This window comes from Bombina bombina, chromosome 4 (assembly GCF_027579735.1).
Source record: "Bombina bombina isolate aBomBom1 chromosome 4, aBomBom1.pri, whole genome shotgun sequence".
Taxonomy (NCBI): domain Eukaryota; kingdom Metazoa; phylum Chordata; class Amphibia; order Anura; family Bombinatoridae; genus Bombina; species Bombina bombina.
Genome location: NC_069502.1, coordinates 118,979,289 through 118,995,160, shown reverse-complemented (window position 1 = coordinate 118,995,160; position 15,872 = coordinate 118,979,289). Strand labels below are relative to the sequence as shown.

General features: G+C 41.2%; 1 protein-coding gene across 1 annotated transcript in view; it reads right to left on the bottom strand.

Moving 5' to 3' along the window:
* Positions 1-15,872, bottom strand: part of CD2AP (CD2 associated protein) — a gene marked incomplete at its 3' end in the record, with an annotated part of 687,573 nt that overhangs the window by 37,801 nt on the left and 633,900 nt on the right.

Below are 15,872 nucleotides of genomic sequence, written 5' to 3'. Positions count from 1 at the left end.
GAATTTATCGACTTTGTAATCTTAAAGGGGTTACTAACTTTTAGTTTTTGTATCAGAAACGGACCACAAATATGATATAATATACATGAATTTAAAAAACGGACCTACTTTTATTCTCAAACGATGCTGCATAACAGTAGAAAAACAACTTTTATTATTCTCAGTTGACGACACTGAATCCAGCCCTCAAATATGGGCAGTACATGTTACAAAGCAATAACCTATCCGATCTCGAGTTTTTGCATATCATTATTAAACTATTTTGTCCTATTGCACATTTTAATAGTCCGAACCGCACATGCAAGAGTTCCCTGTGTGAAGCCATTACCCATACAATAATTAGAGTCACACTTGCGCATTTAAAGGGACAGTCTACACCAGAATTTTTATTGTTTTAAAAGATAGATAATCCCTTTATTACCCATTTCCCAGTTTTGCATAACCAACACAGTTATAATAATATACTTTTAACCTCTGTGATTATCTTGTATCTAAGCCTCTGCAAACTGCCCCTTTTTTCAGTTCTTTTGACAGACTTGCAGTCTAGCCAATTAGTGCCTGCTCCCAGATAACTTCACGTGCACGAGCACAGTGTTATCTATATGAAATATGTGAACTAACACCCTCTAGTGGTGAAAAACTGTTAAAATGCAATCTGAAAGAGGTGGGCTTCAAGGTCTAAGAAATTAGCATATGAACCTCATAGGTTAAGCATTCAACTAAGAATACCAAGAGAACAAAGCAAAATTGGTGATAAAAGTAAATTGGAAAATTGTTTAAAATTACATGCTCTAGCTGAATCACGAAAGTTTATTTTGGCCTAGACTGTCCCTTTAACAGCAGAATCCTTCACTCAGCTGAGGCATCCAGCGAGTGACGTCTTTAATGACATTGAGAGACGTTGAGAGAGATTGCGCATGCGCATCGTGGCTAAGTGAGGCCATGTTCCAACCTGGGTTGTCGGCCCGGATTGGACAACTAATAACATTTTAAAAGTACACTGCGGCGAAAATATAGATATTTAAAAATAGAAGTGGATTACAAATATTTATGTTTCAAAACGTTTAATCGATTTAAACCAAGGTTTTTTTTGGATTACAGTGTCCCTTTAATAGCAAGAAATCTAAATTCTGAGAAACTGGATTTCCAGTAAAATTCCTCTTATAACAGGACATAAAAACAGAATATAAGATTGTTTATTAATAGAGCAGTGTGCGATGGTGGTAAGGCAAGAGACAAAAGTAAAATTATTCATGGAAAAATAGCTTGTATTGATAAAGTCATACTGTTTAGATATGCAGAAAAATATTCTATATCCTTTCCGGTCGACTTAATATATTATGGATGCAATTATACAAGGAAAACTTCCTAATGTATGTAATGATAGGAGGATCTGAAGGGAGGAATTGTTATGATTTTTTTTCTTTTGTTTTGTGTATATGAAAACTGAAAAACAGAAAATAAAATGTTGTGTATAAATGGCATGATATAAGGGAAACATTTTGTTAAGTAAACATTTTGTCCAACGGGAAAAAATAAGCTATTATGTGGCAATGTTACTTTGAAATCTGAATTGATCATTATTATAACTATATTAATGTATATCATGTTGATATGGACTATTAGTATCCTAATAAAATTATATTTACAAAAAAAAAAAAGTAAAAAAAAAAAGTTGATTCCCCAATAACATGAGGTCTAAAATAAATTAATGAGAAAAAAATATAATTTATGCTTAAGTGATAAATTCATTTCTCTTGTAGTGTAGTCAGTCCACGGGTCATCCATTACTTATGGGATTATATCTCTTCCCTAACAGGAAGTGCAAGAGGATCACCCAAGCAGAGCTGCTATATAGCTCCTCCCCTCATACGTCATATCCAGTCATTCGACCGAAACCATACGAGAAAGGAGAAACTATAGGGTGCAGTGGTGACTGGAGTTTCATTAAAATTTAAACCTGCCGTAAAAAACAGGGCGGGCCGTGGACTGACTACACTACAAGAGAAATGAATTTATCAGGTAAGCATAAATTATATTTTCTCTTGTTAAGTGTAGTCAGTCCACGGGTCATCCATTACTTATGGGATACCAATACCAAAGCTAAAAGTACACGGATGACGGGAGGGACAAGGCAGGATCTTTACACGGAAGGAACCACTGCCTGTAGAACCTTTCTCCCAAAAACAGCCTCCGAAGAGGCAAAAGTGTCAAATTTGTAAAATTTTGAAAAAGTGTGAAGTGAAGACCAAGTTGCAGCCTTGCAAATCTGTTCAACAGAGGCCTCATTCTTAAAGACCCAGGTGGAAGCCACAGCTCTAGTAGAATGAGCTGTAATCCTTTCAGGAGGCTGCTGTCCAGCAGTCTCATAGGCTAAGCGTATTATGCTACGAAGCCAAAAAGAGAGAGAGGTAGCCGAAGCCTTTTGACCTCTCCTCTGTCCAGAGTAAACGACAAACAGGGAAGAAGTTTGACGAAAATCTTTAGTTGCCTGTAAATAAAACTTCAGGGCACGAACAACGTCCAGATTGTGCAAAAGTCGTTCCTTCTTTGAAGAAGGGTTAGGACACAATGATGGAACAACAATCTCTTGATTGATATTCCTGTTAGTGACTACCTTAGGTAAGAACCCAGGTTTAGTACGCAGAACTACCTTGTCTGAATGAAAAATCAGATAAGGGGAGTCACAATGTAAGGCAGATAACTCAGAGACTCTTCGAGCCGAGGAAATAGCCATCAAAAACAGAACTTTCCAAGATAACAGCTTGATATCAATGGAATGAAGGGGTTCAAACGGAACACCTTGCAGAACGTTAAGAACTAAGTTTAAGCTCCACGGCGGAGCAACAGTCTTAAACACAGGCTTAATCCTTGCTAAAGCCTGACAAAAAGCCTGACAAAAAGCCTGAACGTCTGGAACTTCTGCCAGACGTTTGTGCAGAAGAATAGACAGAGCTGAAATCTGTCCCTTTAACGAACTAGCAGATAAACCATTTTCTAAACCCTCTTGTAGAAAAGACAATATCCTAGGAATCCTAACCTTACTCCATGAGTAACTCTTGGATTCACACCAATATAAATATTTACGCCATATTTTATGGTAAATTTTCCTGGTAACAGGTTTCCTAGCCTGTATTAAGGTATCAATAACTGACTCCGAGAATCCACGCTTTGATAGAATCAAGCGTTCAATCTCCATGCAGTCAGCCTCAGAGAAACTAGATTTGGATGATTGAAAGGACCCTGAATCAGAAGGTCCTGTCTCAGAGGCAGAGACCATGGTGGACAGGACGACATGTCCACTAGATCTGCATACCAGGTCCTGCGTGGCCACGCAGGCGCTATTAGAATCACCGATGCTCTCTCCTGTTTGATCCTGGCAATCAATCGAGGAAGCATCGGGAATGGTGGAAACACATAAGCCATGTTGAAGACCCAATGTGCTGTCAGAGCATCTATCAGCACCGCTCCCGGGTCCCTGGATCTGGATCCGTAACAAGGAAGCTTGGCGTTCTGGCGAGACGCCATGAGATCCAGATCTGGTTTGCCCCAACGATGAATCAGTTGGGCAAAGACCTTCGGATGAAGTTCCCACTCCCCCGGATGAAAAGTCTGGCGACTTAGAAAATCCGCCTCCCAGTTCTCCACGCCTGGGATGTGGATCGCTGACAGGTGGCAAGAGTGAGACTCTGCCCAGCGAATTATCTTTGAGACTTCCAACATCGCTAGGGAACTCCTGGTTCCTCCTTGATGATTGATGTAAGCTACAGTCGTGATGTTGTCCGACTGAAATCTGATGAACCTCAGAGTTGCTAACTGAGGCCAAACCAGAAGAGCATTGAAAATTGCTCTTAACTCCAGAATGTTTATTGGAAGGAGTCTCTCCTCCTGAGTCCATGATCCCTGAGCCTTCAGGGAATTCCAGACTGCGCCCCAACCAAGAAGGCTGGCGTCTGTTGTTACAATCGTCCAATCTGGCCTGCGGAAGGACATCCCCTTGGACAGATGTGGCCGAGAAAGCCACCATAGAAGAGAATCTCTGGTCTCTTGATCCAGATTTAGCAGAGGGGACAAATCTGAGTAATCCCCATTCCACTGACTTAGCATGCACAATTGCAGCGGTCTGAGATGCAGGCGCGCAAATGGTACTATGTCCATTGCCGCTACCATTAAGCCGATTACCTCCATGCACTGAGCCACTGACGGGTGTTGAATGGAATGAAGGGCCCGGCAAGCATTTAGAAGTTTTGATAACCTGGCCTCCGTCAGGTAAATTTTCATCTCTACAGAATCTATAAGAGTCCCTAGGAAGGGAACCCTTGTAAGTGGCAATAGAGAACTCTTTTCCACGTTCACCTTCCACCCATGCGACCTCAGAAATGCCAGAACTATCTCTGTATGAGACTTGGCAGTTTGAAAACTTGACGCTTGTATCAGAATGTCGTCTAGGTACGGAGCTACCGCTATGCCTCGCGGTCTTAGTACCGCCAGAAGTGAGCCCAGAACCTTTGTAAAGATTCTTGGGGCCGTAGCTAACCCGAAGGGAAGAGCTACAAACTGGTAATGCCTGTCTAGGAAGGCAAATCTTAGATACCGGTAATGATCCTTGTGAATCGGTATGTGAAGGTAAGCATCCTTTAAGTCCACTGTGGTCATGTACTGACCCTCTTGGATCATGGGTAGGATGGTTCGAATAGTTTCCATCTTGAATGATGGAACTCTTAGGAATTTGTTTAGGATCTTTAAGTCCAAGATTGGTCTGAAGGTTCCCTCTTTCTTGGGAACCACAAATAGATTTGAATAAAATCCTTGCCCGTGTTCCGTCCGCGGAACTGGGTGGATCATCCCCATTAGCAAGAGGTCTTGTACACAGCGTAGGAACGCCTCTTTCTTTACTTGGTTTGCTGATAACCTTGAAAGATGAAATCTCCCTTGTGGGGGAGAAGCTTTGAAGTCCAGAAGATATCCCTGAGAAATGATCTCCAACGCCCAGGGATCCTGGACATCTCTTGCCCAAGCCTGGGCAAAGAGAGAGAGCCTGCCCCCTACTAGATCCGTTTCCGGATAGGGGGCCCTCACTTCATGCTGTCTTAGGGGCAGCAGCAGGTTTTCTGGCCTGCTTGCCCTTGTTCCAGGGCTGGTTAGCTTTCCAGCCCTGTCTGTAACGAGCAACAGCTCCTTCCTGTTTTGAAGCGGAGGAAGTTGATGCTGCTCCTGCCTTGAGGTTACGAAAGGCACGAAAATTAGACTGCTTAGCCTTTGATTTGGCTCTATCTTGAGGCAGGGCATGGCCCTTACCTCCAGTAATGTCAGCGATAATTTCTTTCAAGCCGGGCCCAAACAAGGTCTGCCCTTTGAAAGGAATATTAAGCAATTTAGATTTAGAAGTCACATCAGCTGACCAGGATTTAAGCCACAGCGCTCTGCGCGCTTGGATGGCGAATCCAGAGTTCTTAGCCGTAAGTTTGGTTAAATGTACGACGGCATCAGAAATAAATGAGTTAGCTAGCTTAAGGGCTTTAAGCTTGTTCATAATTTCATCCAATGGAGCTGTGCGAATGGTCTCTTCTAAAGAGTCAAACCAGAATGCCGCCGCAGCTGTGACAGGCGCGATGCATGCAAGGGGTTGTAAGATAAAACCTTGTTGAACAAACATTTTCTTAAGGTAACCCTCTAACTTTTTATCCATTGGATCTGAAAAAGCACAGCTATCCTCCACCGGGATAGTGGTGCGCTTAGCCAAAGTAGAAACTGCTCCCTCCACCTTAGGGACCGTCTGCCATAAGTCCCGTGTGGTGGCGTCTATTGGGAAAATTTTCCTAAATATAGGAGGGGGTGAAAAGGGCACACCGGGTCTATCCCACTCCTTGTTAACAATTTCTGTAAGCCTTTTAGGTATAGGAAAAACGTCAGTACACACCGGTACCGCAAAGTATTTATCCAGCCTACATACTTTCTCTGGAATTGCAACCGTGTTACAATCATTCAGAGCCGCTAATACCTCCCCTAGCAATACGCGGAGGTTCTCAAGCTTAAATTTAAAATTAGAAATCTCTGAATCCAGTCTGCCTGGATCAGATCCGTCACCCACAGAATGAAGCTCTCCGTCCTCATGTTCTGCAAATTGTGACGCAGTGTTAGACATGGCTCTATCATTATCAGCGCGCTCTGTTCTTACCCCAGAGTGATCGCGCTTACATCTTAATTCTGGCAATTTAGATAGTACTTCTGTCATAACAGTAGCCATGTCTTGCAAAGTGATTTGGATGGGCCGCCCTGATGTACATGGCGCCACAATATCACGCACCTCCTGAGCGGGAGGCGAAGGTACTGACACGTGAGGGGAGTTAGTCGGCATAACTTCCTCCTCGTTGTCTGGTGATAATTTCTTTACATGTAAAGTTTGACTTTTATTTAAAGTAACATCAATACATTGAGTGCACAAATTTCTATTGGGCTCCACATTGGCCTTTAAACATAGTGAACAGACAGATTCATCTGTGTCAGACATGTTTAAACAGACTAGCAATGAGATTAGCAAGCTTGGAAACACTTTCAATAAATTTACAAGCAATATAAAAAACGCTACTGCGCCTTTAAGAAGCACAAAAAAAACTGTCACAGTTGAATAACAATGAACTAAATTAGTTATAGCAACCAAATTTTTACAGTAAGTGTATAAAGTTAACAGAGGATTGCACCCACCAGCAAAGGATGATTAACCCCTTGATACTCAAAAACGGATAACAAATGTATTAATTAACGTTTTTATCACAGTCAAACACACTGTCACAGGTCTGCTGTGACTGATTACCTCCCTCAAAACTAGCTTTGAAGACCCCTGAGCTCTGTAGAGACGTCCTGGATCATGGAGGATGAAAAGGGAAGACTGTGACTGAATTTTTACTGCGCAAAAAAGCGCTAAAATAGGCCCCTCCCACTCATATTACAACAGTGGGGAAGCTCAGTAAACTGTTTCTATGCAGAAAAAAACGACAGCCATGTGGTAAAAATCATGCCCAATAAGTTTTATCACCAAGTACCTCACAAAAAACGATTAACATGCCAGTAAACGTTTTGCAAAAGTATTTTAAAGTTATGAAGTGTTATTAAAAAGCCTGCTACCAGTCGCTTATACTGTAGTGAAGGCTCAGATATTACTTCAGTATTAACAGTATTTTCTGAGTGAAATTCCATTCCCTAGAAAAATACTTAATTGTATACATACATACTCATCAGCCTGATACCAGTCGCTACCACTGCATTTAAGGCTGCACTTACATTACATCGGTATTAGCAGTATTTTCTCAGTCAATTCCATTCCTTAGAAAATAATTTACTGCACATACCTCCTTGCAGGGGGGCCCTGCGTGCTATTCCCCTGTTCTGAAGTTACCTCACTCCTCAGAATGTATGAGAACAGCTAGTGGATCTTAGTTACGTCCGCTAAGATCATAGAAAACGCAGGCAGATTCTTCTTCTAATGCTGCCTGAGAACAAACAACACACTCCGGTGCCGTTTAAAATAACAAACTTTTGATTGAAGAAATAAAAACTAAGTTTAAAACACCACATTCCTCTCACACGACCTGTCTTTAGTTAGGTGCAAGAGAATGACTGGGTATGACGTATGAGGGGAGGAGCTATATAGCAGCTCTGCTTGGGTGATCCTCTTGCACTTCCTGTTAGGGAAGAGATATAATCCCATAAGTAATGGATGACCCGTGGACTGACTACACTTAACAAGAGAAATAAACCTCAAAACAGTAATAAAATTATATTTTGTGGCATTAGCTACTACAGTATGAACGGACATGGGTACTAATGTTTTGCAAATGTTATTCTAAATAGCAAGGTATGTGCTTGAATGAATCTGCATTACATTTATGGTTGACAGAAGTACTACATAAGCTTTATAATGTGACTACTTCAAATAGCAAATTTGCTTCATTGTTTGGCATCCTTTGTGGAAGGAGTAACAATGCACTACAGGGAGCTAGTGAAACAGAAAAGAGGCATGTGTGTGTGCAGCTACCAATCAGCAGTTAGCTCCTAGTAGTGCATTTTTGCTCCTGAGCATACCTAAGTAGGTATGTCTTTCAGCAAAGGATACAATGAGAAGGAATAAAATGAGATAATAAAAGTAAGTTGGAAAGTCGTTTACAATTTATGCTTACCTGAAATTAATTTTTTTCATGGTGGTGAGAATCCACAATTTATTACTCTTGAGAATTACTCTTCCTTACCACTAGTAAGAGCCAATGATTCCCAAACTCCAATAGCTCTATAAAAAAATTAGGTGCTCGAGAGAAACCTCTATGTCTAAGAACTAACCATTAAATTTCCATGCCATCGCATTCAGAGACTTGATATCCGGATAAAAAAAACGGACCTTTAGATAGAAGGTCTGACCGTATAAGAAGAGGCCAAGGACGGCAACTGGACATCTGCATACCAAATCCTGCAAATTCAAGCTTGGGCAATCAGGATTTCTTAAGATTTCTCTAGGCTTACCTTGGAGATCACTCTGGGAAGTACCACCGGAGGAGGAAACAGATCAGCAAGCTGAAAAGACCAAGGAGATACTCTGCCTGAGAGCCCCTGGACCTTGCAAAGTCCCTGGGAAGTTTGCTGTTCAAACGAAAAGCCATACAGATCCAACTCAGAGATCTTAAAGAGCCAAAATCTGATTGAACACACCCTGGTGAAGAGACATTCCCCTGGATGTAGAGAATGATAAATGTGAAACTCTGCTTTCCAGTTGTTACCAGCTGGAATATGAATTGCAGAGACTAGACAGGAATTGACTTCCGTCCAATGAGAGAATTTGAGACTCTTCCCTCGTGGCAAGGGAACTGCGAGTTTACCCATGATGATTGACTGCTGTGACAGTGTCTCTTTGGAAATAGAGATAAAACTCCCTTTTAAAAAGGGACCAAGTCTGAAGAGCCCTGAAAATAGTACAGAATCCTAGAATATTTATTGGCAACCTCACCACCCGAGGATACCAAACTATGTGTGTTCTCAGAGACCCCCAAAACTCCCCAAAATTAAAGACTTGCATTTGTAGTGATCACAGTCCAGGAAGGACAAGCAAAAGAAGGCCCCAGAATAATTAACTGATGATCCAGTCACCAAGTCAGAGACTAAGTATGATCCCCACACTACTGACAACGCATACAAAGCTGAATAGGTTTCATGTGAAAACAAGCAAAGCGAATTGCTTCTGAAGCTGCAATCATGAAACACAGAACTTCAATACAAAGAGCAACTGAGGGAAAGGAGAGAGACTGAAGGCTCAGACAAATTGACACCAATCTTAACCTTCTCTGTTCTGTTAGAGAATGAATCTATTTGAAAACCCCAAAAAGTTACTTTTGTCTGAGGAACCAAAGAACTCTTTGAAAAATTGATCCTCCAACTATGTCGTTTGGTGTAAGATTCTGCTTAAGGATAATATGGAGCTTGAACCAAGATATTGTCCAGGTAGGGAAATATGACAATACCTTGAAATCTGATCACAGACACCTTTAACCTTTTGAGAAGATTCTTGGAGCTATAGTCAGACCAAATGGTAGAGTAACAAGCTAAAAATTCCGGTCTAGAAAGGCAAACCTCAGAAACTAATGTTCCCTGTGAATAATTTATTTCCCTGAAAAGAAAGAGATAAAAGTCTGGATTTAGACACGTCAGGAGATCCGGATTTAAGCTAAAAGGCTTTTCTAACAAGGACTGCCAAAGACATGCTTTTGACATTGATTTTCATACTATCAAATACAGCATCACAAATAAAAGGAATTAGCACTTCAGTAAATCCAAAAGATTTTCACTGGCAGAGTCATTAGAACACTATTCTGAAAGACTATATAACCAGTAAGATGAAGCAGCAGCCACATCAGCAATACAAACAGTCTGCCTAAGCAAATACCCTGCTTGTAAAAAGGCCCTTCTATGAAAAGACTAATTTCCTATCCAAAGGGTCTTTAAAGTGACAGTAGTACGCTTAGCCAGAGTGGAAATAGCCCCAACCTTAGGCAGTTTCCGAGAATTCAACATTAGCAGCAGGTAAAGGATATAACTTTTTAAACCTTGCAGAAGGATTAAAGTAATAACCATATAGAGACCATTCCCTAGACACCATCTGAGACAGCCTCAGGAATAGGAAAAACCTCTTGGAGCTCAGCAATAGTTTTAAAAACTGAATCTAAATTACTAAAAGGCTTAGCGTCAGAAACCTTAGAATATTTAACCCTTAAAGTAAGTAAAACTTCTTTCAAAAGAGAAGGTGTATGTTCAATTTTAAATAAAAAAAGATGATGTATCAGGTTCAACAACAGAGGAAGACTCATCAGAGGAAACCTCACCTTCTGAAGAAACAACAGTATTCCTAACTTCAAGGGACATAGTACTTGGTAGAAGATAAAATCTGAACTGACCTTTTAAGCTTACTTGAAGGCGGGAGAGTAGCCAGTGCCTCAGAAATAGCAGATCTAATGAGATTTTTCACTCCTGGTGATATATCTGAAGCAAACAGAAGGAGCAGTAATACCTATAGAAGCAGCATTAATTTGTTCTAAATGCATTAACATAACCATGAGTCACATGAATAAGCTGGAGGAGAAACGTCAGCTTTTTTACAATAAAAACACTTAATATATTGGTAGGAAGGTTTTGAGGTGACTCAGCTTCGAAGGTAGATTAAGGGACAAAAACAGACAGCTTCATTATAGCAATAAACAATTAAATCCCCTTAAAAGAACGTACCCACTGCTACAGTAGCTATAAAAGACTTGCAGGATCAAGGCGCACTAAGCCGAACTGAAAAACAAAGCAGGACAAATAAACTTCACATCCGAAGCCTGGATAACGCTAAGCAGCATTGAATAACACGGGGCAAAAAAAAAAAAATTTAAACTAAGAGCGCAAAAAACCCTTGATGCACACCAAAAAAATAAATTCTGCTTACCAGATAATTTCCTTTCCTTCTGTATGGGAAGAGTCCACAGCTGCATTCCTTACTTTTGGGAAATACTGAACCTGGCCACCAGGAGGCGTCAAAGACACCCCAGCCAAAGGCTTAAATACCTCCCTCACCTCCTCATAACCCCAGTCATTCTGCCGTGGGAACAAGGAACCGTAGGAAAAATATCAGGGTGAAAAAGGTGCCAGAAGAATACATTTAAATTTAGGGCCGCCCATCGGAAAACACGGGTGGGAGCTAAGGACTCTTCCCATACAGAAGGAAATTAAATTATCTGGTAAGCATAATTTAAGTTTTCCTTCTTAATATGGGAAGAGTTCACAGCGGCATTCCTTACTTTTGGTAAACATTTACCCAAGCTCTAGAGTACACAAATGCTAACGGGAGCGGAAAGGGAGGCGGACCCTAATCTGAAAGCACCACAGCCTACAAAACCTTTCTCCCGAAGGCTGGTTCAGCATAAGCAAAAACATCAAACTTGTAAAGACTGGAAAAAGTATATGAGGACCAGGTAGCTGCCTTACAAATCTGATCCGTAGAGGCCTCATTTTTGAAGGCCCAAGAAGAAACCACTGCTCTCATAGAATGAGCCGTAATCCTCAGAGGAGGCTTATGTTCCGCTGTCTCTATGCTAAACGGATGACACTCCTCAGCCAAAAAGATAAAGAAGTCGAAGAGGCCCTCTGACCCCCACGCTTCCCGGGAAAAGAGAACAAACAGAGAAAGAAGTTTGTCTAAATTCCTTCGTGGCCTGAAGAAAGGAATTCAAGTCACAAACCACATCCAGAAGTACAGGGAGTGCAGAATTATTAGGCAAATGAGTATTTTGACCACATCATCCTCTTTATGCATGTTGTCTTACTCCAAGCTGTATAGGCTCGAAAGCCTACTACCAATTAAGCATATTAGGTGATGTGCATCTCTGTAATGAGAAGGGGTGTGGTCTAATGACATCAACACCCTATATCAGGTGTGCATAATTATTAGGCAACTTCCTTTCCTTTTGCAAAATGGGTCAAAAGAAGGACTTGACAGGCTCAGAAAAGTCAAAAATAGTGAGATATCTTGCAGAGGGATGCAGCACTCTTAAAATGGCAAAGCTTCTGAAGCGTGATCATCGAACAATCAAGCGTTTCATTCAAAATAGTCAACAGGGTCGCAAGAAGCGTGTGGAAAAACCAAGGCACAAAATAACTGCCCATGAACTGAGAAAAGTCAAGCGTGCAGCTGCCAAGATGCCACTTGCCACCAGTTTGGCCATATTTCAGAGCTGCAACATCACTGGAGTGCCCAAAAGCACAAGGTGTGCAATACTCAGAGACATGGCCAAGGTAAGAAAGACTGAAAGACGACCACCACTGAACAAGACACACAAGCTGAAACGTCAAGACTGGGCCAAGAAATATCTCAAGACTGATTTTTCTAAGGTTTTATGGACTGATGAAATGAGAGTGAGTCTTGATGGGCCAGATGGATGGGCCCGTGGCTGGATTGGTAAAGGGCAGAGAGCTCCAGTCCGACTCAGACGCCAGCAAGGTGGAGGTGGAGTACTGGTTTGGGCTGGTATCATCAAAGATGAGCTTGTGGGGCCTTTTCGGGTTGAGGATGGAGTCAAGCTCAACTCCCAGTCCTACTGCCAGTTTCTGGAAGACACCTTCTTCAAGCAGTGGTACAGGAAGAAGTCTGCATCCTTCAAGAAAAACATGATTTTCATGCAGGACAATGCTCCATCACACGCGACCAAGTACTCCACAGTGTGGCTGGCAAGAAAGGGTATAAAAGAAGAAAATCTAATGACATGGCCTCCTTGTTCACCTGATCTGAACCCCATTGAGAACCTGTGGTCCATTATCAAATGTGAGATTTACAAGGAGGGAAAACAGTACACCTCTCTGAACAGTGTCTGGGAGGCTGTGGTTGCTGCTGCACGCAATGTTGATGGTGAACAGATCAAAACACTGACAGAATCCATGGATGGCAGGCTTTTGAGTGTCCTTGCAAAGAAAGGTGGCTATATTGGTCGCTGATTTGTTTTTGTTTTGTTTTTGAATGTCAGAAATGTATATTTGTGAATGTTGAGATGTTATATTGGTTTCACTGGTAAAAATAAATAATTGAAATGGGTATATATTTGTTTTTTGTTAAGTTGCCTAATAATTATGCACAGTAATAGTCACCTGCACACACAGATATCCCCCTAAAATAGCTAAAACTAAAAACAAACTAAAAACTACTTCCAAAAATATTCAGCTTTGATATTAATGAGTTTTTTGGGTTCATTGAGAACATGGTTGTTGTTCAATAATAAAATTAATCCTCAAAAATACAACTTGCCTAATAATTCTGCACTCCCTGTAGAGCCCGTTGCAAAACTAAGAACAAGATTTAAACTCCAAGGAGGAGCAATAGATCTAAACACAGGTATGATCCTTAACAAATGACTGCACATCTGGAAGCTCAGCAAACCTCTTGTGCAGTAACACAGACAGGGCCGAAATCTGTCCCATCAGGGGACTTGCAAAAAAGCCCTTCTCCAGTTCATCCTGGAGAACAGAATAAGTAAGTCCTCCACACCTTATGATAGATGCAAAAAACAGCCAGCTTACAAGCTTGAATGAGAGTAAAAATAACTCTCTCAGAAAACCCTCTCTTGGCTAGGACTAAGCGTTCAATCTCCACGCAGTCAGCCTCAGAAAATCTAGACATTGATGAACAAAGAGACCTTGGTCAGCAGATCCTTGCAACAAAGTAACTTCCATAGAGGAGATGAGGACATCCCCACTAGATCCGTGAACCATATCTTTTGCGGCCAAGACGGAACAATCAGTATCACCGACGCCTGCTCTTGATTGATTCGAGCCACTACACGAGAAAGTAGTGGTAAAAGGCCAAAAAAAATTAGATTGAACCTCCAAGGCACCACTAATGCATCGGTTAGCTCCGCATGAGGATGCCTGTACCTCGACCCATATCTGGGTAGCTTGGTTTTGAGACGTCATAATATCTTCCTTTTGCAAATCTCCGTAAATACTTTGGGATGGAGAGACCATTCCCCCGGATGAAAAGGCACACTAGGATTCTCATGCAAAATGTTATCTGATATCACATCTAGGTCTCTCCTCACTTACACTATCTCTTGGAATAGTGAGCTCAATGTTGACATAACCTCGCAGCAATGGCACAAAATATTTTTATCCACAAAAAAATCCTCATTTTTAGCATCTATACTTGAAACAAACTATAAATTGCTCTTAATATGGTATCTAAAACCAATGCGATTAAAGTCTATATACCCCTCTACATCAGCTCATTGTTGGAGAGAATGCTGTGAAATAGGGACGATCAGCCATATGTGGTAGGATTGTATAATACTTAAACCATTTTGGTCACAAATTATACCTCATATAAATACAATTTTACCTGACCTCACCAACATATTCCCTCTTCTTGTCCTACTCAATTACCCACCAAAAATGTCATGCCAATATAAATTAACTCTTTTCAAGATAATGCTAAATAGTGCCAAACGACTCATTCCAAGATATTGGAAAACAACTCAAATTCCCTCTATCCGAGAATGGAAACAACTAGTTACGAAAACTTTATAATCAGAAAAACCACAATATATTAGAAAAGGAAAACTAAATTTCTTTCTTAATGTTGAATTCTATTGGAAGGAAAACCCCTAAAAGCATCATGGCTTCAGAAGTAGCAATCTCGCCTGGTCATTACTTTTTAGACTACACACCACCTCTACCTGATTTGAATAAAATTGAACTCTCCTATGCTTACACCTGTTTATAATGTATGCTTCAAAAGGTAACCTTTATTATGTAAGATTAGCCAAATTAACGCTAATAACTGTTCTTGTATCAAATTGTAAGTTTACGTCATATCTATTTTCAAAGCCAATTTTGTATATGCCTTACTATCTTACTCAATGTACATCATACACTGCAATGTTTATTTTTCTATGAAAAATTCAATAAAAAAAATTAAAAAAAAATGACAGGCAACGCGAGGGTTAACACCCAAGAAGAACAGAAAGACTCGCAGGACCAGCCTAACGGGAAACCCTGTTCCTCCAACAAAACTGGGAAGGATCTCGATAACAAGACTTAAAGGAGATTAAGTCATCCCCCCATGTCTAACGAGGTGAGCCAATCGAAGGAGGAAACTGATGAGTCCCATAGCCGAGAAGGATAGGGACCCCAAACAACTCAAAAACGTGTCTGAGTAAAACACGAAGGCGAGCCAGCCTGTAACGAAAGTCACAACACTCAGGAACAGTTACACCCACAGGAAACTGCACATGCCCTCCTGTGGTCGAGAGACTTGGGGCAATCAAGCACGAGCACAATCGAAAATAAACATCTAAACTTTGTAGACGAGCAAGTGCCAAAAATATGTAAAAGCGAAAACATGCCACAACCTGCGGGGGGAACAATCCACCCTCCGAGGAGAAAAAAACATAACCTGGGATACCCCCATGTGTAGTAGTAGTAGGGAGCGGTAGGGAACTTGCCTCCTGGAGGGCAGGGCCCCCCGAGGCAGATGGCTCAGCAGTAACTTGAATCCCTGAGCCACAAGGAGCTCTAGGATGGCCTAAAGAACATAACTAACTGACCTGAGTCAGTGGGGCCAATTCGCCTTTGTCACAGGACGAAGAATCTGAATCAGAAAGTTGAACAATCTCAACATCAGTATCCTCCATAACTGGATAAAGGATACCAAAAAATGGACACTATATATATATATATATATATATATATATATATATAAAACAATTTAAACGGCACCTGACACCCACAATGGCTGGGGCACTCACCACCTCCTATGAACCAGACACCAGCGGACTAGAATTCTCCGTCGCCACACAGTCAGGAATGCG